Consider the following 22,924-nt stretch of genomic DNA (forward strand, 5'->3'; position numbering starts at 1 on the left):
CCGGAGGATTAAACGCCCGTCCAATGAAGGGGAGGAGCCTGAAGAGAGAATCGACGTAAATCGACTTAAACTTATTGGGAACAACGATCTCTTTGACTTTCTTCAAATTTTTGAACATGCAGGACTGAAGTTTCAAAACTCCGTTAGTGTGGAGCGTGATTTACTGAGTGAGTGTTTTTTTCTCTCATTTCCTTCTTTTTCTTCTCCTTATTTTTTTGTTTATTATTATTATTACTTTTTATTTTTGTTTATTGGTGGTGTGTTTTTTTATTTGATTCACGGAGGGGTTTTTCCCCGTTTTGCATGATCATGTCGAACACACAAGCCGGTTTTTTGAACAACCTCACGCGGCATCACGGTGTCAAAGTGGCGTCCGCGGTGAGTGTTGAAGATTGTTGTTTGGCGATGGGAAAAGTTGTTGGGCACGAGAGTATTTTGTCGGCGTCCAAAATGAATAATGCTGTTGTGGCTTTTCTGAGTTTGGTAGAAAAGGCAAACGATTTAGTGGTGAAGGGGATTGTCGTAGACAATCTTTACACACCCGTTTTTCCGCTTTCAACGCCCTCAAAAAAAGTGACGTTGTCCAATATACCACCCTTTGTTACCGATGACACACTTAGTAGAATCTTGTCTCGTTAAGATTAATATTAGCACTGCTTCACCGCTGCTAAAACACGTGGTCTCTTTCAGAAGATTTGTTTACATGGTGTTGAAAGATAACGAGGAGCTTGATTTAACCCTTAGTTTTAAAGTTGAAAATCATGATTATGCTTTCTATGTCACAACAGAAAGGATGAAGTGTTTTAACTGTGGCATGTTGGGACATTTAATTCGGGCTTGTCCTGGAAAGGTTAATAAGAATCCTCCTTCCAATTTTGAGCAGAATGCGAGTGGTTCAGATAGAGATGTTGAGGACAGGGCTGTAGCAGGTTCCTCCAAAGCTGTGTTAGCCAATGAGGGTAGTCATACAGAGTCACAACACACAGTACCTAGTGCCATTGTGCCAGGGAATACGCTTCTAGAAAAAGGTATGAATACTACCGCTGTGGCAAATGATAAAGTTGTTGATTCCATCACTGAGCCAGTTTTAACAACGGGTCAGAGCACTGTTGTTAATCACCAAGAAATTGTGATTTGTGAAGATGTTGACTTAGAATCGGAAGTAACTGAGTTGAAGCCACCAGGCAAAAGAAGAAACTCAAGTGAAGCTCAAAGCGTTAAACAGAAAAAAGCAAATATGGTTGATAATGATGATGACGATGACAAAGATGAGGCCAAAGAGGTGGAAAGTGATACTGAATCTTTAGATTCAGTTTTCAGTTTTTCCCAAAGTGATTTATCTAGTCGTAATTATGAGGTTGAAGATATCAAACTCTTCCTCATGACAACAAAAAATAAGAGAGGAGTACGTGTCTGTGAATACTTTCCGGACATTAAACAGTTCACTGAAAAATCAAAAACATTTATGGCAGAAAATCTATTTACAAACAAGGAACTTTATCGCCTGAAAAAATTGTACGAAGCCTAAACTCTGATCTTGCTAAATGATTATTGGAAAAAAGCCAAGAACTATAAGTTAGTGTTGTCTTCTTTTTTTTGTTTTTACACTATTCTTTTCTTTCGCAAATGAATGCAATCAATATAGCATCTTTAAACATTAACGGTGCAAGAGATTTTAAGAAAAGAATGGACATTTTTGAGTATATAAAGCAAAGTAAATTAAATGTGGTGATGTTTCAGGAAACACACAGTGATTTACGTAATGCTTCTGATTGGTCTAGGGAATGGGAGGGTTTTTTCTTTTCTTAGCCATAACACTTCACTTAGTGGTGGAGTGGCCATTCTTTTTGGAAAAAGTTTTAACCCACACTCTTCTCAAGTAGAAGAAATAGTTAAAGGCAGATTACTAAAAGTAAGAGTTAATTATGGAAAGATTGTCATTGTTCTCATTTGTGTGTATTGTCCAGTTTCGGCTGTGGAGAGAATGGTGTTTTTAAATATCTTGTGTTCTGTTTTACAAAAATGTGATCAAGACGAGTTTTTGTTCTTGGGAGGTGATTTTAATTGTACTGAATCTAATCTAGATAGAAACCACAAAGAGCCCCATTTACCATCCAGAAACCGTTTGGTTCAGCTTGTTAAGATGCATGGTTTATGTGATGTTTGGAGGCGTTTAAAGGGTACACAAAAGCAATATTCTTGGACTCATGTGCGGGACAGAGTCATTTCTATGGCAAGATTGGACAGAGTGTATGTTTTTAAACATCATTGCAATATCATTAGAAACTGTAACATTGTGCCTGTTAGTTTCTCCGACCATTGTATGGTCAAATGTTCAATTTTTATCAGTCTTTTGAAACCCAGGAGTGCTTATTAGCAGTTTAATACTGCTTTGTTAAGTGACAAGCATTTTAAAGAAGTGTTTATTTTCTTTTGGGAAGATTTTAAAACTAAGAAATGTTCTTTTGACTCTATCCAACAGTGGTGGGACTTTGGAAAAATACAAATTAAACAGCTTTGTTTGCAGTTTACTCAAAACATCACTAAAGAGACTAATTTTAAAATGAGTATCTTGGAGACTGATATTTTAAAACTGCAAGAATTGGCAGAGTCTACGGGTACAAAAGGCTTTGTAAAAATGCTGTTGGACAAAAAAACACAACTATCAGACCTCCTTGGTGCTAGGACACAAGGGTTTTTAGTCAGGTCGAGATTCCAAATCATAGACCAAATGGATGCTTCAACAAAGTTTTTTTTCAATTTGGAAAGAAAGAATGGTCAGAGCAGAGTTATACAGGCCTTACGTTCTGAGTCTGGGTTTCTTTTGACTGATCCTTCAGACATACGCAAAAGAGCAGTTCATTTTTATGAAAACTTGTACAGAAGTGAAGTTACTACAGAGCATGAGAATGAATGTGATTTTTTCTTCGAAAATTTACCTCAGGTGCCTAAAAGCTCCAACAGTGCAATTTCTGGCCCTCTGAGTATGAGTGAGCTGCAGAAAGCCTTAGGTGAAATGGCAACCTGCAAAGGCTTCAGGCATTGATGGCCTTCCAGCTGATTTTTACAAATCCTTTTGGTCAACAATAGGAGAAGATCTCCTCGAGGTATTGAATACCAGTCTGGTAAGAGGAAAATTGCCACAAAGTTGCCGAAGAGCTGTGTTGACCCTACTACCAAAAAAAGGAGACCTTGGGGACATAAAATGCTGGCGTCCGGTCTCTTTGCTCTGCAATGACTATAAACTTCTGTCAAAGGTTCTAGCTAATAGATTTGGAAATGTTATGAATAATGTGATTCATCCTGACCAAACCTATTGTGTCCCAACTAGATCGATTTTTGATAACATAGCTTTTATTCGTGACCTTTTTGAAGTCTGCAAGATGCTTAATATTAAATGTGGCTTTCTCGCAATAGACCAAGAAAAAGCTTTTGATCGGGTAGAACACTGCTTTTTATGGAAAGTTTTAGATGCTTTTGGTTTTAGTGAGAAGTTTGTTAATTTTATTAAAGTCCTCTATAGTGATGTAGAGAGCATTCTTAAAGTCAACGGTGGTTTGTGTAAGCCTTTTAAAGTTCTTAGAGGCATAAGACAAGGTTGTGCATTATCTGGTATGTTATACACTTTAGCAATTGAGCCTTTGTTACATCAGATAAGATGTAAACTTCAGGGTGTAATGTTACCGGGGTGCAATAATAAGTTTGTACAGTCTGCTTATGCAGATGATGTAACTATATGTGTTAATGGCCAGAGTGATATTCAATCTTTGTTATATTTATTGAAAACTTTAAAAAAAATGTCTTCTGCTAGTGTGAATTGGATAAAAAGTGAAGCTTTTCTGATAGGGGATTGGAAAGCCAATAAGCCAAAACTTCCTGTGGGTTTAGAGTGGGGGAAATTAGGGTTTAAATATCTAGGGGTTTATATTGGAGATGAAATGAGTGTACAAAAGAACTGGGATGGTGTAATTGAGAACGTAAAAGGAAGATTTGAAAAGTGGAAATGGTTGCTTCCAAAAATGTCCTTGGAGGGCGGGTTTTAATTGCTAATAATTTAGTGGCTTCTTCACTGTGGCACAAATTTGTTGTTTTGGATCCTCCTTTAACTTTGTTATCAAAAATTTAAGCAATGTTAGTGGATTTCTTTTGGGATAAGCTACATTGGGTTCCAATGAGTGTGTTATTTTTGTCTAAAGAAGAGGTTGGTCAAGGGCTTGTACACTTACAAAGCAAAATAGCGGCTTTTAGGTTATTTTTTGTGCAGAGGCTTCTAACTACTTCAGATGCCTTAAATTGGAATGCTGTGGCAAGAGTGATTTTAAATAGGTTGGGTCTTTTTGATCTAGGAAAGACAATATTTTTAATGGATCCATTGAAATTAAATCTTCCAACTGTACCTATTTTTTATAGAAATGTGTTTAAAGTGTGGAATCTTTTCAATTTTCAGAAAGCAGAAGTTCCAAATTCATTGTACTGGTTGTTAGAGGAACCTTTGATTCACGGTTGTCGTTTGGATCTGATGAACAATGTTTCCTCTCCTGGACTCAATAAAGCACTTATGGACAACAAAATAGTAACGCTTGGCCGGTTGCTTGAAATTGCTGGACTTGACTTTAAAAATAATGAAGCAGTTTCCCAACGTCTTGGAATAAACTCTACACGGGTTACAGCGCAATTTCTTCAGAGGTGGGAATCTGCTTTAAGTGATCATGAAAGACTTTTATTAGTGGAATATAAAAATGGATTGCGTAGTCCTGACCCTGAGGATTTATTTCCAAGTTTATTTCCTTATCTTGAGGAAGAGGTTTCTTTGAATTTTGATTTCTTTTCTAGTAACAAAATAGTTTTATATAAATGTTGTATAATTGCATTTAATAAGAAAACGTTGAATAACAAGATAGATACACCTTGGCGTGCTTTTTTTAATCTAGATGTTGACAAAAAACCACAGTGGAGAATTTTTTACAAACCACCGTTGAACAAAAAGACAGGAGATTTACAATGGAGAGTTGCTCATGGTATTATTGCAGTCAAAGCTTTCACCTTCATTTTAAGTTCTGAGAGCTCTGATAAGTGTCCTTTTTGTGATGACAGAGAGACAATCTTCCATGCTTTTTTAAATTGTCACAGACTTTAGTCATTGTTCTATGTTTTAAAGGAAATTTTTACCATTTGTAATGAAGAATTTTCACAAGAGATTTTTATTTTGGGATGTAGTTATGTTCTAAGGAAAAAATATCTATGTCAACTGTTAAACTTTGTGGTGGGTCAAGCAAAGATGGCTATTTATTTAAGTAGACGAAAGAAAATGGAAGAAATGGTTGAACAGAATATTGTTGCTTTGTTTTTTAACTTGGTGCAATCTAGAATTCTGATTGATTTTTATTATTATAAACGTATTGGTGATTTGGTAGCTGAGTGAAGGTTGGCGCGAGTGAGAACTTCTCTGTTGAAGTGAGAGCTATTTTTTCCTTTTCTTTAAACTTAAAACTTTTTTGTGTGTGTGGTAGTGCAGGGTTGTAAACTTAGGCTTCGACGGCTTCGGCCAGCTTTTGGGGTAATGGGGTCAGATGAAAGAGATTTCTCGAGGCTGACAATTGGGCATGGCTGCAAGTGCATGCCTGATGCCACGGTGTCAGTGGAGGTTTGTCTGATAGCCGTGAGTGCGGTGGTTGGAGGCGCTAATATTAGATCGGCCTCCCGCATGAATAAGGCCATTGTGATTTTCCTGAGCCAAAGCCATATGGCGGATGAATTAATTGAGACAGGACTAGTTATTAATGATATTTTTCTACCCGTTTTTCCTTTGTCAAACCCATCGAAGAAAGTGGTTCTGTCAAACGTACCCCCTTTTATTAAAAATGATTGTTTAGAGCAGATAATTCAGAGGCATGGTAAAATAGTAAGTCCTATAAAAATGATCGCGCTCGGATGCAAAACCCCCGGAATTAAACACGTAATGTCTTTTCGGCATCAGGCTTTTATGATCTTGAACTCTCAGAGCGATCCCTTAAGCCTGTCGGTGAATTTAAACATTGAAGGTAAAAACTATACAATATTCATCAGTTCTGAGTCCATGAGGTGTTTAGTTTGTGGTGAAATTGGACATATCAGGCAAACTTGCCCGATTCGGGACAGGCCAGCGAGGTCTGATGGGACCCCAGCTACAGATGCAGTGAACATCAAGCGGGTGACGGGCGTGGAAGTTACTGCGGCCGCTGTGGCTTCGCAACCGCAGCCGATTGGAGCGATTTCGGCACCGGCTGACTCGCCGGAGGTGAGACCGGTGCTGGTTGCCTCTAAAGTCGGCCCGGAGAAGGCTGCTGAAGAGGCGGCCGGGGCCGAGTCATATACCTGCTGTTCCGCAGGCAGAGACGAGCACTGTAAGGGTTTTCCCGCAGTCTGTGCTGGAGACTGTAACACAACCGGACAAAACTGATATCCAAACCACCGATGACTCAATTACACTGAGTCAGCACGACACCTCATCTCAAGAGCTCATGGATTCGCAGTCTCTAAGGGGTGATTCGGAGAACGAATACGAGGATATTGAGCTCAGTGGAAAGGACGCGGGCGATTCAAAAACTGCCTCTGAAGGTAAGATCAAATATTACACGGTTCAGCAAATAAAACATTTCCTTGATGTCATGAAGGGGCTTCGCAACCCAAAGATAGAGTCCTATTTCCCTGATTTAAAACTGTTTTTATTGAGTCTTGCACGTTGGCTATGAGAAAGGCGACGGTTGCTGAGCTTGACAAACCTAAACGGTACCGCCTTAAGAAGCTGCTGAGCACTGTCTGAAGTGTCCTAAACTCACGCAGTGGAAAGTGAATATGGCCCGATTATTTTTGACGCATTTTTATGGATTGTTATTATTGAGTGTTCACTTTACTTCCTTTTTTATGACATCGTTGAGACTTAGTTCTTTTAACGTCAATGGATATCGTGATGCGGTAAAACGTACTTGTGTGTTTGACTACATAACGTTAAAGAGCGCCAGTGTAGTTTTTCTGCTAGAAACACACACCGATGATAGTAATCCGATTCAGTGGATGACTGAATGGAAAGGGCAGGCTGTATTGAGTCATGTCTCCAGTGTGAGTGCAGGGGTTGCTATACTGCTGGCACCTGAGTTTAAAGAACTTTATCTGAGGGTTTTTGAGCTTGTTTCTGGTCGTCTGCTGAGAGTTGACGCAACAATTCGTGGGGTAAACTTTTCATTTGTTAATGTGTATGCCCCTAACGTTGGTTCAGAACGAATCCGTTTTTTTTGGAAAACTTAAGATGGTTCCAAGCAATATTTTACCTGATAGTAATATTGTTTTGGCTGGAGATTTTAGATGTACTCTAACTCATACTCTAGACAGGAATCATGATGAACCCCACAATCAGTCAGCTGATGCGCTTAAATCTTTGATCACATATCATAAGCTTATAGATGTTTGGAGAGAATCTTTCCCCATGGATAGACAGTACACCTGATTAAGGATAAATTCCAATAGGGTATCTGGGGCAAGGCTGGATAGGATCTATATTCGAAAAAGCTCAAGAGATATATTCTTTAATTGCTGCATTTCTCCTACTGCCTTATCTGATCATCACTTGATGTCTGTTAATGTCACCACTGCACAGAGCACTTTTAACCCTGTGATGAAGATATGGCTGACGTGCTCCTTCAGGACCTACCACAGTTTTCAGAAGGGGAAAAAGCGAGCCTTGAAAGTCTGTTCACCTTTGATGATTTGTCTGTAGCGGTTCAGGACTTGTCCTCCGGCAAAGCTCCAGGACGGGATGGATTAAACTCAGAATTTTATAAACGGTTTGGGTCAGTCATTGGAAAAGATTTATTTTTAGTTTTTAAGGAGAGTCTAAAAAGAGGCACACTACCAGTTTGTCTACGGAGAGCTGTGATCACTCTACTACCCAAGAAAGGTGATCTCGAGGACATTAGATGCTGGCGTCCCGTCTCTCTACTTGGAGTTGACTACAAGATCATCTCTAAGACTTTAACAAACAGGATTAAGCTTCATATCTCTTCAATAATTCATACAGATCAGTCATATTGCATCCCAGAACGGTCTATTTTTGATAAAAAAAAATTTGATTCGAGACCTCATTTCTTTTGCTCGAGTACATAAACTTGACATCGGTTTCGTTTCTTTAGACCAAGAGAAAGCATTCGATCGGGTTGATCATGGTTTTCTTCTTAAATGCCTTAAAGCTTTTGGTTTTGGACATTCTTTTATTTCCTGTGTGAAACTGTTGTATACGGATGTGAATAGTATGTTGAAAATCAATGGATGTCTTACAAGACCTTTTAAAGTAAGCAGAGGCTTACGACAAGGGTGTGGGCTTTCAGGGATCCTCTATGCTATTGCAATCGAACCACTACTGGTAGCTTTGAGGAATAAGCTGTGTGGTATTTCAACGGTGTGTCCATTCACCACAGATCTTACTAATGTTAAACTAAGTGCCTATACTGATGACGTTACTGTTATTGTTAGATCTGCTAAAGACATTATTTATTTAAGTGAATCTCTTGAGGCTTACCAGAAAGCCTCATCCTCACGGATAAATTGGCAGAAGAGTGCTTCTTTTTTACTGGGGGAATGGGAAGATGGGGTCCTCCAGAACTTCCTCAGCAAGTTTCCTGGAGTACGGATGGGTTTAAGGTGTTGGGCATCTTCCTCGGAACTCACCAGTTTATGCAAAAGAACTGGGATGGCATGTTTGAAAAGGTTTCTGGACGTTTGCAGAGATGGAGGTGGATCCTGCCTCAATTGTCATACAGGGGAAGGGTGCTCATTGTGAACAATTTAGCAGCATCCATGATGTGGCATCGCTAAAATGTGCTGGACCCTCCAAAAGATTTGTTGCAACGCTTACAGAAGATTTTTGTAGATTTTTTTGGAATGGTTATCATTGGCTCCCTCCAGTGGTTCTGTATCTACCAGTCAATGAAGGGGGTCAGGGGCTAATTGATTTAACAGCCAAGCTCAAAGCCATGAGGGTAAAGACTGTCCAAAGTTTACTATACCCCGTTGAATTCAGGCCATGGGTGTCCTTTGGTCTGGATTTGCTCAAAACTGTTGGTGGGTTTTGTCTTGATATGCAACTGTTCTTAATGTCTTGTCAGGGTGCAAGTTTTTTGTCTGATGTGATTTTTTATGACTCTGTGGGTACTTTTTAAGATACTTAGGGAAGAAAATCAACATTTTGGCTTAAATGAGCCATTGTTCTATTATTCCTTTTTAGGTGATACATTTGGTACGTCAAACACAATGGTACAATCTTTTATGAAAAGAGGGTTGACAAAAGTGACACATTTGGTAGATTTTTCCTCCAGAACGTGGAGGTCAACAGTGGACATTTGTGGTCAAGTGGGTTTTCGATCATTCAGAATAGTAGAGCGGTTCATAGAAGGGTTGAAAGCAGCCTTCCTCCCCCTCACTCCTCCAGTTTGTAAACTGCTTTCTGTCAGGAGGTTCCTCCAAATGCTCTTTTCCCAAATTGGTTGTGTCCCCAAGAGTTTGTGGTTCAGAAGATGATCATAAAGGGAAACTGTTAACTTTTAAAAGGTTGCAAAATATTGATTTCCAGACAGCAGGAAAAAAAGAACTTTATCTGACTTGTGTTAAAGTAGGTTATTTCGAGAGCATTAAGGATAGATGTGATACAAAATGGAGGGATTTTTTAACAGTTTCTGATGATCTCTCTCCTTCCTGGAGACTTTTATATAAAGGCCCACTTCCTAAAAGATCTGGGGATTTACAGTGGAGAATATTGCATTGTGCTTTGCCCACAAACAATCACGTCACAAAATGTAATCCTAATGTTGCAGCAGCTTGCTCTTTCTGTTCTGTACCAGAAACGGTTTACCATGTTTTTACTGAATGTCCTAGGCTAGATTTTCTGTTTACATTGCTGGGAAGAATACTTGGGGAATTGGGTTTCCTCTTTAACAGGACACTTTTTGTGTATGGCTGTAAATATTCAAAAATGTACAAACAGCAGAGTATTGTGGCAAATTTTGTAATTGGCCAAGCTAGCTGTTTGGAAGTCTTGTAGGCTGGCTGCTGAAGGGCGAAATATCAATGTTTTACAACTGTTCACTGCTCTAGTTGAATCTAGAATTAGAGTAGAATACAGATTCTTTCAAATGACTGAGAACATTCTTGAATTTGAGTACAAATGGGGTATAAATGGAGCTTTATTGTCTCTCAGTGAAGATGGGGAGATTTTGTTTAACTGGTGACGTGTATGATGTTGAGATCCATTTATCTAGGTTATTTAATTTATTTGCTCTTTTTTCATTTCCTTTTTGTCTCCCCTTAACATCATGTTGTAATTTGTCTGGGGAAAATGCCTGTTTTTAGGAAAATGTTTGAATAAAGTGTGTTAAAAGTCAAAAGTCTCTCTCTCTGTGTCTCTTTGTCTCTCTGCGTCTCTGTGTCTCTCTGCGTCTCTCTCTCTGTGTCTGTGTCTCTGAATTGAGATCTTTCACTTCCTGGTTAATGCCAAGTTGATTTTTAGGGTATTGATGCATTTGAAATGAAAGCAAGAGAGATTGTATTTCTGTGCATCTGATGGCACTGGTGTAATTTGTGTCATTGTTTTGTGTCCATTCGAATTATGTTATTTTGTTCATTGGACAGTGTTTCCTGATAGTGTTGGTTATTGTTTCAGATTGTTTGATATAGAGTGTGATTTGGCTGTGGTCTGAGAAAGGTTTTAAAGGTTTGACTGTGAATGCTCTCAAAGATGAAAGGTCCAGGTCTGTGACTGCATAGTCTACTGTACTGCTACCAAGACCTGAGCTGTATGTGTAATGACCGAAATAATCCCCTCTTAATCTGCCATTAATAATGTATAAATCTAAACTTCGGCAGAGCTGCAGCAGCTGCTTTCCATGAGAGTTCACTATTTTATCACAGTTTAGTCTGGGTGGATAAGAACGATAACATGTGTTATTACTGCCAGTAATGAATCGGGTGCCGTGTAAATCTATGAAATCTAATTCTACACCAGTCCTAGAGTTCAGATCGCCTAAGAGCAGCACATTTCCCTGCGTCTGGAAATGACTGATTTCTTGCTCTAGATTTAGAAAAGTTTCTTCTTGATAATAGGGCGACTCGAGGGGAGGGATGTATATGACACATAGGAAGACTGGCTGGGATTGTGATATGATGCCATTTTTTATTTTCAGCCACACATGGTATTGTTGCTTTTTTACCAATTCTATGGACCATTGGTATGAATTGGGATTTAATCCGGATTATTATGCCTCCTGAGTCTCTGCCCTGTTTGACTGATGTGAGTTTGACTGATGGTAATATTATTTCTCTGTATCCTGAGGGACGACAAGTGGACTCATGTTCTCTACACCAGGTTTCTTGTAAAATTATGACATCTAAGTCTTGGATTTCTTTCATGAAGTCAGTATTTCTACTCTTCAGGCCAAAGACTGCTGAATTAAGACCTTGAATATTCCACATGGAAATACTAAATGATTTCATCACAAACTATTAATGAAACAGAGGTTTTGTTTGCTGTTTTGAGAAAAAAATAAGAAAATCAAGATGAATGCAGATAAGATAATGTTTTCTTACATCTGTCTGTTGTGTGTTAGTATGTGAGAGCAGATGATACTTAGCATGTTTTGAATGTCATGCAGATCAACATTGGCTTGGTTTATTCCTCCGCTGGCAGCTTGGGCGTAGCTCATTTTCCCTGGCAGGGGCGGCGTCTGCTGTGGACGGGGTTCTGGTGCTGTGTGGTGTTCTGCAGGAGCTGTGGGCCGTTTGTAGAAAAGTCTTTGTCTGTGTGACTCCTGTCTGGGCGTCGGGGCTCTGGATGATGTACTGGGTGGGATTTTGTCTCTTGAAGTTTGTCTCATTGGGATGGCTGAATTAAAGCTGCTTCTACTCCTCCTGGGGCTTGTTTGGTCGGTTCTGCTCAAAGCAACATCTTTGAGTCTCTTTGCAAGGATATGTGTCAGATTTTTATACAGGTGGACGTGATCATACAGACAGTCAGTGTCCAGGTCTGGATGGTGGGCCAGGTGGACATTAGGCAGGAGGGCGCAGTGTCTGGAGATGCTGGCATTGATTTTGTTGATTGTGTCAGGATGGAAATCTCTCCTCTGGAGCAAAGTGGAGAGGATTATTTTTGAGTTGGGGAAAGTGTGTCGAGCTTTATCCACCACAGCTCTGAGGGACTCGGACACTCGGTCTTGTTTGTTCCGCAGGTCATTTGTGCCTGTGTGGATTATGATGTGGCTGGGGCGGCCCAGCTGACCTTCTGTCAGGAGTTCCAGGGCTTTATCAGTGTTCGGACACCAAAGTTTAACGGCTGTGTGTCGTGGGAAAAGTTTATTCATGTCGATGAATTTTCCATTGGAATCGATGAGCAGAGCGATCTGTGGTTTCTCTGTGCTGCTGTCTGATGAGTTCTGCTGTGTTGGGGCACCTGACAGGAGATGTTGTGATGACTGTAGACTCTCTGTATCAGGTGTGTTTGGGCTGGGGGGTGGTGGGTGATGGCGGTCAGTGGTCTCTGAGGGTCTGTGAATTTGCTTTTCTTCATCTCTAGTTTTAAGGAGCTCTATCATCTGCTCTTTCAGTGCCTGTATCTCACTGTGTTGCTGCTGTCTCTCCTCCTGTAGTTCCCTCATCTGCTGCTTCATCTCTCATGTGGACTCTTCTCTGTCCTGTAGCTGAAGTCTCAGTTTGCTTAGCTCACTCTTATAGATGTCATTTTCTGCCTGTAGTTTCTTCATCTGTTCTGTGAGAGATGTCAGTCTCTGTGTGATGCGCTCTGTGTTCTGCTGAGCTACAGATGTGTTTGAATGGACCGGTTGTTGGTGTTTGAGCACAGTTTCTTTCAGCTGCACCATCTCTATCTCCAGTCTTGAGAATGCTCCTGAAGTAGAGGGATAGTTTTCAGCAGATCCTGCGCAGGACTTTCACTTTCAGCAGTTTCTGTCGGGATGAGCTGCAGATCTGGGGTGCTGTTCTGTGCAGTCTCCTCAAATTACGGATTTGTTGGCAATATAGCTTTCTCTTGTCTCATAATCTCACATATGCTGCTGAAGTCGTGCTGAAATGATTTCAGGTTGCCCTGTACCATGACTGTGCCATTTTTATAGATGTTCACCGTTATCTCTGTGCTGTCAGGGTCATGTGGATCTCTGATTTTCACTTTCCAGCCATTACATATCCCTTCTTTCTTCACTGAGGGGTAATGTTTAAGAATAGCTTTATGGCAGACACTGGGGTGATCCGTGAAGAAAATCAGATTGCAGACCTCCCCAGTTTTAAATGCATCTGAAAACAGAGTTTCTGGGTTTTCTTTGAGCAGTTTTTGTTTGAATGTTTTCCTGTCAGATTGAGTTGTGATGTCTGATGGGTAGTGTATGGGCACACAGCTCATCTGCATACGGCTGCAGTGGCCTGATTGTAGCGGCTCCTCTGATTGGCTGATTTTCTCAGGTTCATTTGAATTGGTACATTGAGGAATGTCAGACTCCAGAGAGGCCATAGCTTTAGCACTTTAGCTTATAAAATATGCAAAAAGTTCAATTTTATTTCCATATGTTTGAAGTGCTGATTGTCCAGTGCAGGTTTAGTTGTACTCACTGCTGCTCTCTGTGTGGACTGTTGAAGCTTCTTTTCTTTTGAATTTCCCTCCAGTTTCCCAGACTGAACGTAATGCAGTAGTTGATCTTTAAACCACACAATTATTCCTCCTGAATCCCGTCCATTTTTCACTTGAGGACGCTTTACTGATGGTACAAATATTTCCTTTTAGTTTAAAGGAGCGCAGATTTGACATCCTAACCGACTCCAGGTCTCAAGTAGTATTATGATATCAGAACTATTTACAATATTTACGAGGTCAGGGTTTCTGTGTTTCTCTCCAAAAGCAGAAGAATACATCCCCTGAATGTTATAGCATGTTATCTTTAGCGATGACATTATGTTATTGATTTCTTTTAGCCAGAAATAATGTATGATTTCTGTTTATACTATGCAGATAAAAGGCAATATTGCAGAGTGAATAACAATATTAAAGTAAATCAAGAAATAGATTAACATGTGTATAATATAAATAATGAAAATAAATAGGTAGATGAAGAGATGAATGTACCTAACTAACTACACATGGATTGTTAGGATATTTAGTGTAAGAAGTTGTCACATATGAGTTTCAGCATGTGTTTGATCTGACCGAGGTCTGCTGTAGTGTAACTGACCGTCTGTCTGACTCTCTCGTCATGGACACAGTGTGTTTTGTGGGGGCTTCTTAAAGTTGCCTCCTTTAGTGTTTTTGCAAACAGTCTCATGCCGTCTCGATGGATGTGGATGTGATCATATAGATGGTCATGACTGATGCGCTGATGGTTTGCGATGGAGACGTTCTGAAGCTGGGCACAGACTCCAGCTATCTCTCTGTTTATTATGTTAATTATGTTTTGTGGAATGTCACGACGGGGCAGAAGGGTTGAGAAGATGACTTTAGCGCTGGGGTAGATCCTGCAGGCTGTTTTCAGTACCTCCGACAAAGCTTTGGTGACGTCTGTTCTTCTACCGGTGAGGTCGTTGGTTCCGGTGTGGAGTATGATGTGTGATGGTGCGCCCAGCACATCTTCTCTCAGTAGATTCAGTGCAGTCTGGGAGGTGGGACACCAGAACTTCTTCACGCTTCTCCCTGGAAACAGTCGTCCTTGATGGAGGTGATGACCGTTGGAGTCACACAGGATGACGATGCTCTCTTTTCTCCTCTCGTCTCTGTCGGGTGATGGTGTTGTCAGTGGATTGCTCTGTCTGACGCTGCTCTTCTTCCTCCTGATGTCTTGTGGATTAAATGTTTGTGTGATTGTAGTTGAAGAGATGCTCTTTGTTTGTGTGCCAATGCTCTGTCCTTGCTGAGATGTGTTTATTCTGTTCCTCTCAGTAAATGTGCTCCGTGTTGATGAGATGATGTCTTGCAGACGTTGTGTCTCCTCAGCAGTAGAGATGCTTTGTGTTTGTGTGTTAACATCAGGCTGATGTTGTGTTGAGGAGTTGTTGTGTTGTATGAGTGTGTTTAACTGGCTCCTCATCTCATCCATCTGTCTCTCCATGATGTAGGTGTGTTGTTCTCTCTTGACCAGCTCCTGTCTCACTCTCCTCAGCTCCTGTCGCAGCTCCTCGTTGTCCTCCTCCAGCTGTCTGACAGTGGAGTGGAGTTGTTGTATGTGTTGTGTGTTGGGATGGATGCTCAGACACTGGAGTTGGTGAAGACTGTTGCTGGTTTCTTCTTTAAACAGACAGTAGTCCTGCTCTAGTTCAGCCAGGTTGTCTCTCAGGATCTTTATTTTAGGTTAGGTAGGAGTTCTCATGTCATTGTATGCTGGAGTGGAGTTTGAGCTCAGATCAGTGTTGTTGTCCGCTGTGGTGCTGGTGCACATCTCATCTGGTGTGTTGTTCTTCACTTCAGGATCCTTTTTTATTTTCTGAACCTCCTTTTTCAAGTTTTTGAAGTTCCTTTGAAATTCCTCTAGACTGGACTCTGGACCCTGAACCATGACTGTCCCATTGTGATAGAGGTTAACAATAATCTTGAAGTAATTTTCTCCCTCCAGTGTGAGCTGTCTACCTTTACTGATTCCTCCTCTTCTGCAGCATGTCATGTTGGATGAGAGGACCGTGTGCCAGACTGAAGGTTACAGCGAACTCTGTTATTTTCTGCTCCAGTATAGTCGGACAACAGCATCTCTGGGTTTTCTCTGAGAATAATCTCTTTTATCTTCTTCTTTTCCTTCGATGATTTAACATCTGCTGGATATAAAATATGCTCCAGCTCCTCTTCACTGAGGAATTCAGTTTGGAATGCTTTGTCTGTACCGTGTGACTAAGTGATGTGATGTTTTGCGCAATGTGGTTGTTATTTTGTAAAATGACAATGTTTGTGCTTATAATGTATTTGCTGTGTGAATGTGTCAATTTTTACACTATGTAGTTTTTTATAATTAATATATTTGGATTATGTTTTTAGAAAGGTCTGACCAGGGACTGGGGTTGCAAATTAGCCTATTGGCTAGAAACCTTTTATGCAACACATTTACACATGTTTTTATTGTTGTCTATGATAATTATGTATGTAATAATGTGCGCTGCATTGTCCCTGACAATTAAATGCTTACATTACATTACATTCATTTTTAAAAGATGCCTCTGCTTCAACAGTCTTAACTGCCATGACTAAAGTGTACTGACTCTATATAAACTCTAGATGTTTCAAAAATTTTAATTTGAGGTCTCACCCTTAAAATCTTCTGCCTCTTTTGTTCTTGAGTTAGTATCCCATCACGTACACTATGTTTTAGTAAAAAAATCATACATTATCTGGCAAAAAAAACATGCCAAATCAGGAGCTGATGACTATGCTGCCAACTGCCATCTCTCTCTCTCTCTCTCTCTCTCTCTCTCTCTCTCTCTCTCTCTCTTTCTCTCTGCGTCTCTCTCTCTCTCTCTCTCTCTCTCTCTCTCTATCTCTCTCTCTGTGTGTCTGTCTCTCTCTCTCTTTCTCTCTGCGTCTCTCTCTCTCTCTCTTTCTCTCTGCGTCTCTCTCTCTCTCTCTCTCTTTCTCTCTCTCTCTCTCTCTGTCTCTCTCTCTCTGGGTCTCTGTGTCTCTCTGCGTCTCTCTCTCTGTCTCTCTGTGTCTCTCTCTCTCTCTCTCTCTCTTTCTCTCTCTGTGTCTGTCTCTCTCTCTCTCTGTGTCTCTCTCTCTCTCTCTTTACACTTTAATTTTATCAGGAATGGAGAGACGGGTTCTTTATTCTGGTTGCTTGAGGAGCCGTTGGTCAAAGGAGCTCGTTTTGCTTTAGCAAATGAGTGTTTTCCAGGTCTTACGCGAAGATTATGTGGCTCCGGTATGGTAAAAATGAAAGACTTAATTGATGTTGTAGGACCTGACTTAAGTGATGTGTCTGCATTGGTCACGGCCTTAGGCCAGAGGTCTTCTCGTCAAACTGAGCTAATTTTAAAAACATGGAAAGGAAGATTAACAGAGGAAGAATTAGTCATGTTGCAAAATCTTGGTAATGGAAGGCTGGTTCCAAAGGCGAGAGATCCATTCCCGAAAATTTGTATTTCACCAGATTTAAAGGGTATGTCTGGTATACTACTGAATTTAAAAGGGTTGCTTGATTTGGAGTTGAGTTTGGTTGCAGGCAAAGTGCTGTATAAATGCTTTGTTAAAATTTTAAACAAAGTGGCACTAAATGAGAAGACAGACACTGTGTGGCGAGAAAAATTTAGGCTACAAGAAGAGGATAAACCAGTTTGGAGGGTGATATACAAACCACCATTGAACAAGCAAACCGGGGATTTGCAGTGGCGTATTTTGCATGGGGCTATAGCTATTAATGCTTTTGTTTCTGTTATAAATGCTGAGGTCATTGACAAATGTGTTTTTTGTGGTACCAGAGAAACAGTATTTCATTGTTTTACAGAATGTGTTAGATTGGAAATGCTTTTTGTCTTATTGAAAGATTTGTTTTTAAGATTTCAAGAAAACTTCTCTTTTAATGTGTTTATTTTGGGTTCGAGATATGGTCAACAACTGAGAATAAAATGGCAGTTAATTAATTTTATTGTTGGGCAAGCTAAACTTGCAATTTACATCACAAGGAGAAATAGAATGGAGAATAGAAATGGTCAAGATGTTGTACTTATGTTTAAAGCTTTTTTAAAAGCTAGGGTTGGTGTTGAATATAAGTATTACAAAGTAATGAATGACATCGAGTCTTTTAAACTGCAGTGGTGTTATAATAATATCATCTGTACTGTATTTGAAGGGGAACTCATTTTTGACGTGTTATTAATCTAAAGTTGATTGTTTAGATGGATCAATGGAATTGTCTTGTTAAATAAAGTTGTTTCAAAAATCAAAAAAAAAAATCTCTCTCTCTCTGCGTCATTCTCTGTCTCTCTCTCTCTCTCTTTCTCTCTCTGTGTCTCTGTCTCTCTCTCTCTCTGTGTCTCTCTCTCTCTCTGTGTCTCTCTCTCTCTCTCTCTCCGTTGCGCATGCGTCGAGTGAGTGTGGAGGAGCGTGGTGTGGGGAGCGCGTGAGCGTTGTGTGAGTCACGAGTGTTTTTTTCCATCTCCTCTTCTCTATCTTTATTGTTTTTAAATAATAGCAAGTTCTTAAAATAAAAAATTAAAAAAATTAAAATTAAAAAGAGAGAGGCGGTTGCGCTAAAGGAGTTTTGTCGTTACTCCCAGTCTGCGTACTGGGAGGATGGCAGTTTCTGGTGTTGAGAGTTTGGGTTTTCTTACGAGGCGACATGGGGTCAAAGTTGATTCTGCCGTAAGGGTGGAAGAGTGTGTTTTGGCCGTGGGAGAAGTGGTCGGCGTTGAAAATGTTTTATCCGCATCACGGATGAACAATGCTATTGTTTTGTTTATGAAGACGGTTGAGCTTGCTAACTTGTTAGTGGAGAGCGGTGTGGAGATCGATGGTGTTTTCACGTCAGTGCTCCCTCTCTCCACTCCTTCGAAGAAAGTAATGCTATCAAATGTGCCACCGTTCATTAAAAATGAGACTTTAACAGCAATGCTTGGTAGGTATGGTAAATTGGTCTCTCCGGTTAGATTGATCCCGATCGGTAGCAAGACCCCTCAGTTAAAACATGTGATGTCTTTTAAACCAGTGGTTCCCAACCTTTTTCCTTGGGGTCCCCCCCTATGTACATATTTAAAAATCCGTGACCCCCCCATAGCATTAATATATATATATATATATATATATATATAAAAATGCTATGCACATAAGCGCACACCCACTGTATATAGTAACTAAATGTAGTTCTTTTTAATGACATTTTTAATGATTTTTAATGACATTTTATTACATGAATACACAGGAAATGTTCCTTTCAACTTCAAATGTTTCCTTTTAGCCTAATATTTTCATTTTTACACAACTAGTAAAACGCAGTTGTTTCTCTTTTTTCAGGATTTTGTGTATAGGCCTAAACATAGAATACTGAATGTTATGAACGTAAGGTTAAATATGAACGGTAGAATGCTGTATGTACTTACATGCATGCATGCACAGATCCTTATTTTTTTACAAGGCTAATCATAAAGTCAGCATAAACACATAACGCTAATGTCCACCTTGAGCTTGCATGCCTTTCACTAGTGATGCAATGTCAGGTGTAATGCCAGTGACAGCCAGTCTAAAATCGCTGTGGACTTCCAGTCTGTTGCGTGACTTTGTTTTTATAGCCACAAGGGCACTGAAGGCTGTCTCAGAGAGGTAGGTGGTACTGAAAGGAAGAATGATATTTGTAATGGCATAGTTTGCGAGTTTAGGTGCGACAACAGGTCCCCTGGCTATCCAGAGCCTTTTGATTCCATTCTCCTGGAAGTACTTTTTTGACAGTGAATCAGTTTGTAGTTCAGCGAGCTCATCTTCACAGCCAAGGTATTCCACATCTTCAAGCCTGGATGTGAAGGGATCCATAACCCACGACTCCTTTGATAATGCATCAACATCCGCAAAGCGGGACTTTAATTCCTCCTGTAGCGCAATCATGTGACTGCAAAACTCGGCGCGCAAAGATGCACTCACGGTACCCCCAGAATGTTGAAGCAGCAGTGGAAAGTGTTGTAAATGCCCCTGTGACATTTTTCCAGCCCTGTACTCCAGCTTGCGCATAAAAGCATCGATTGCTTCTTTGCACTCCAAGATGTTTGACTCAGAACCCTGCAGTCTCTTGTTGGTCTCATTATAAAGAGTGAATATGTCAGCAAGGTATGCGGTTTTGATCCAGAACCCATCAGTCAGCTGCTCCAACAGTGTGTTTTGATTTCGCAGAAATTCCAGGATTTTATCCTGCAGTTCTAGAAAGCGCACAAGCACTTTGCCACGCGAAAGCCAGCGCACCTCCGTGTGTAGCAGTAGAGTTTGGTGCGCTTCATCCTCACACAGTTGTGCAAATAATCTCTGGTTGGTAGGGCGAGCTTTAATGAAGTTTACGACTTTTACAACTGTTGCCAGTGTGTCACCAAGGTCTCTGGACAGTTTTTTACTGGCGAGTGCCTGGCGATGTATCATACAGTGGAAAATTACACAGTCTGGAGACTTTTCCATCAAACGGCTATTAAATCCCTTGTTTCTACCCATCATCGCGGCAGCTCCATCCGTGCAGCAAGCGACGATATTTGTGTAGGGCAGATTGTACGATGTGAGGAATGAATCAAAAGCCATAAAAATATCCTGACCTGTAGTTGTTGTGGGTAAATTGGCAGACATAAGTATGTCCCGTTTCAACTCATCTCCGTCCACATACTGTACATATACGATAAGCACAGACTCTCCCGCTACTGTGGTCGTTTCATCCAGCTGTATAGCAAATTGGGCTTCTCTAAGCTTTTCGTGGAGCTGTTTTTTGCAGTTTTCTGCCATTTTATCAATTCTGTCTTTAACAGTGTTGTTAGAAAGTGGGACAGATTTAACCTTTTCAGCTGCTTGCGGGCCACAAAGTCCCTCCACTATTTTAATGCAGGCGGATTTGATTAACTCCTCTCCAATATTATGCGGCTTTTTTGCCTTGGCAATCAACAGCGAACACTCACAGGAGACTTTAGTAGCCTTCTTTAAATCACTACATGCTCTTTCGAATACTTTTCTGATATCTGTCGATCTTTTTGACAGAGCCATCTCTTTTTTTCTCTCTAAGAATTCCTTATCTTTGCCGATTGTCTCTGGATGCTTCGTTTCCTGATGTCTTTTCATCTTGCTTGGTTTCATGCTGTCGTTTGCCAGGTTTTCACCACAAAAGACACATTCTGGACGAGACTTGTCTTGGCCTTCAATAAAACCAAAATTTATGTAGGTTTTGTCATAGTGTCTTAACTTTTTCTTCGCCTCTGATGAAGAATCCCCGCATTTACGTTTCTCTGCCATTTTACTTTTGCCGTTGACAACAAGCACATTGAGCAAGTGACGGTATGCGCGCAAAATTTTAATAATTATTTTATATAAGAGATCATTTTTGACTGCCTTATCTTGGCATTGTAAGCATTTTTTTTTTAACTTTGAAAAAATATTTTTCTATAAAATTATTAGTGAACATTTTATGCATCTTTATTCACCTCAAAGCATATCCGCGGCGCGGACCCCAGATTGGGAACCACTGTTTTAGACGCACTGTCTATATGATTTTGAAGGATAATGTTGACGAACTTGATCTCACTCTTAATTTTCGCCACAATGACTTCAATTATACGTTACATCAAACGCAATGAAGTGTTTTGGCTGTGGCGAAAATGGTCACTTTGCGCGTGCTTGTCCAAGGAAAGTAAACGATGCTTCGGTTGTAACCGAAAATGTTCGCACAGCTCAAAATAATGTTGTAACAGATGCAGAGTTGCCGGGCCCAAGCGTGGCAGCGGCTGCTCCGGATAAACAGGTGAATAGCTCTGAGGATGTCACAGAAGATGAAGTTGTGGTAGAAGGGGTTAAAGTTTTTATTTCCACCCCGAATGTAATGTCAAGTCAAGAAGCAGCTGACTCGGATGAGGCGGAAAATAGTAACGGCAAAGCAGCTATGGATAGTGGGAGGGTAAACCCAGATCTTGGGACTGTGGTGTCGGAAGACGTGGGAAGTTTCTTTAAAAAACCATGTAAAAGGAAATTGTCCAAATGTCCTGCTGATAAGAAAGCTAAAAGAGTAGATGGTGCTGACGTTAGTCAGACTGACACGGACAGCGAAAGTGATTTTTCAGTCTGTAGTTTCAGCGCTAGTCTCCCCCCAAGCGGCCCTTCAAGTCGAAATTACACTGCTGATGATATAAAGACCTTTTTGAAAGTGACGAAGAACCTGCGGAAAGTGAAAATTGAAGAATATTTTCCAGACATAACGCAGTTCGTTGAAAAGGTGAAGATTTTAAGAGGTGAAGTTTCTTCACTAATAGAGAGGGTTAGTAGTATAATCATATACTATGTGTCAAAAATGTTTTGATTGATTTATGACCCTCCTGTCAAAGGCCTGTCATACTGACAGCTGTCACTCAAATGTTTCTTTTACGGCCTGTCAATCTTACTGACATCTGATGTTTTATGATGGTGTAGGGGGTTCCTATGGCCCCCCTTTTCCTACAGGGTTAGCCCCCTCACCATTTCAACCTGGTTGCTTTTTCTATCAGGACACCTGCTGTGAAATGTGTATTAGCAAATTTAGAGAGAGTTAGAGGCATACATAGTGGCATACATAGTGGCATTGATAGACTAAACCTTGAAATATGTTCGAATTGTCTTTGTAACATGAGATAAGACACGGCCACGTGTCATTTTAAATAGTGGCATTGATAGACTAAACCTTGTAATATGTTCGAATTGTCTTTGTAACATGAGATAAGACACGGCCACGTGTCATTTTAAATAGTGGCATTGATAGACTAAACCTTGTAATATGTTCGAATTGTCTTTTGTAACATGAGATAAGACACGGCCCCGTGTCATTTTAAATAGTGGCATTGATAGACTAAACCTTGTAATATGTTCGAATTGTCTTTTGTAACATGAGATAAGACACGGCCCCGTGTCATTTTAAATAGAAGCATTTGATAAGCTAAACCTTTGTAACATGTTCGCTTGTCTTAGGTTTAACTTTGTAACTGGAGATAAGACGTGGCCCCCCACATGTCAATCAAACTAGTTTTACGGCCTGTCAATCTAAAACAGGCTAGTTTATTGCCTGTCAATCTAAAATAGGATGATTTTATTGCCTGTCAATCTAAAAACGACAGTTTTATAGCCGCCTCGTCTACCTAAAAACCACTTACCATCAATAAAGGTGTTTTTCACCCTTTTGACATGAAAGCACCGAGGGTCACATTACTGTGTGAAAGTTGTTTCTGTATTTTA

This window comes from Barbatula barbatula (assembly GCF_947034865.1).
Source record: "Barbatula barbatula genome assembly, chromosome: 11".
Taxonomy (NCBI): Eukaryota; Metazoa; Chordata; class Actinopteri; order Cypriniformes; family Nemacheilidae; genus Barbatula; species Barbatula barbatula.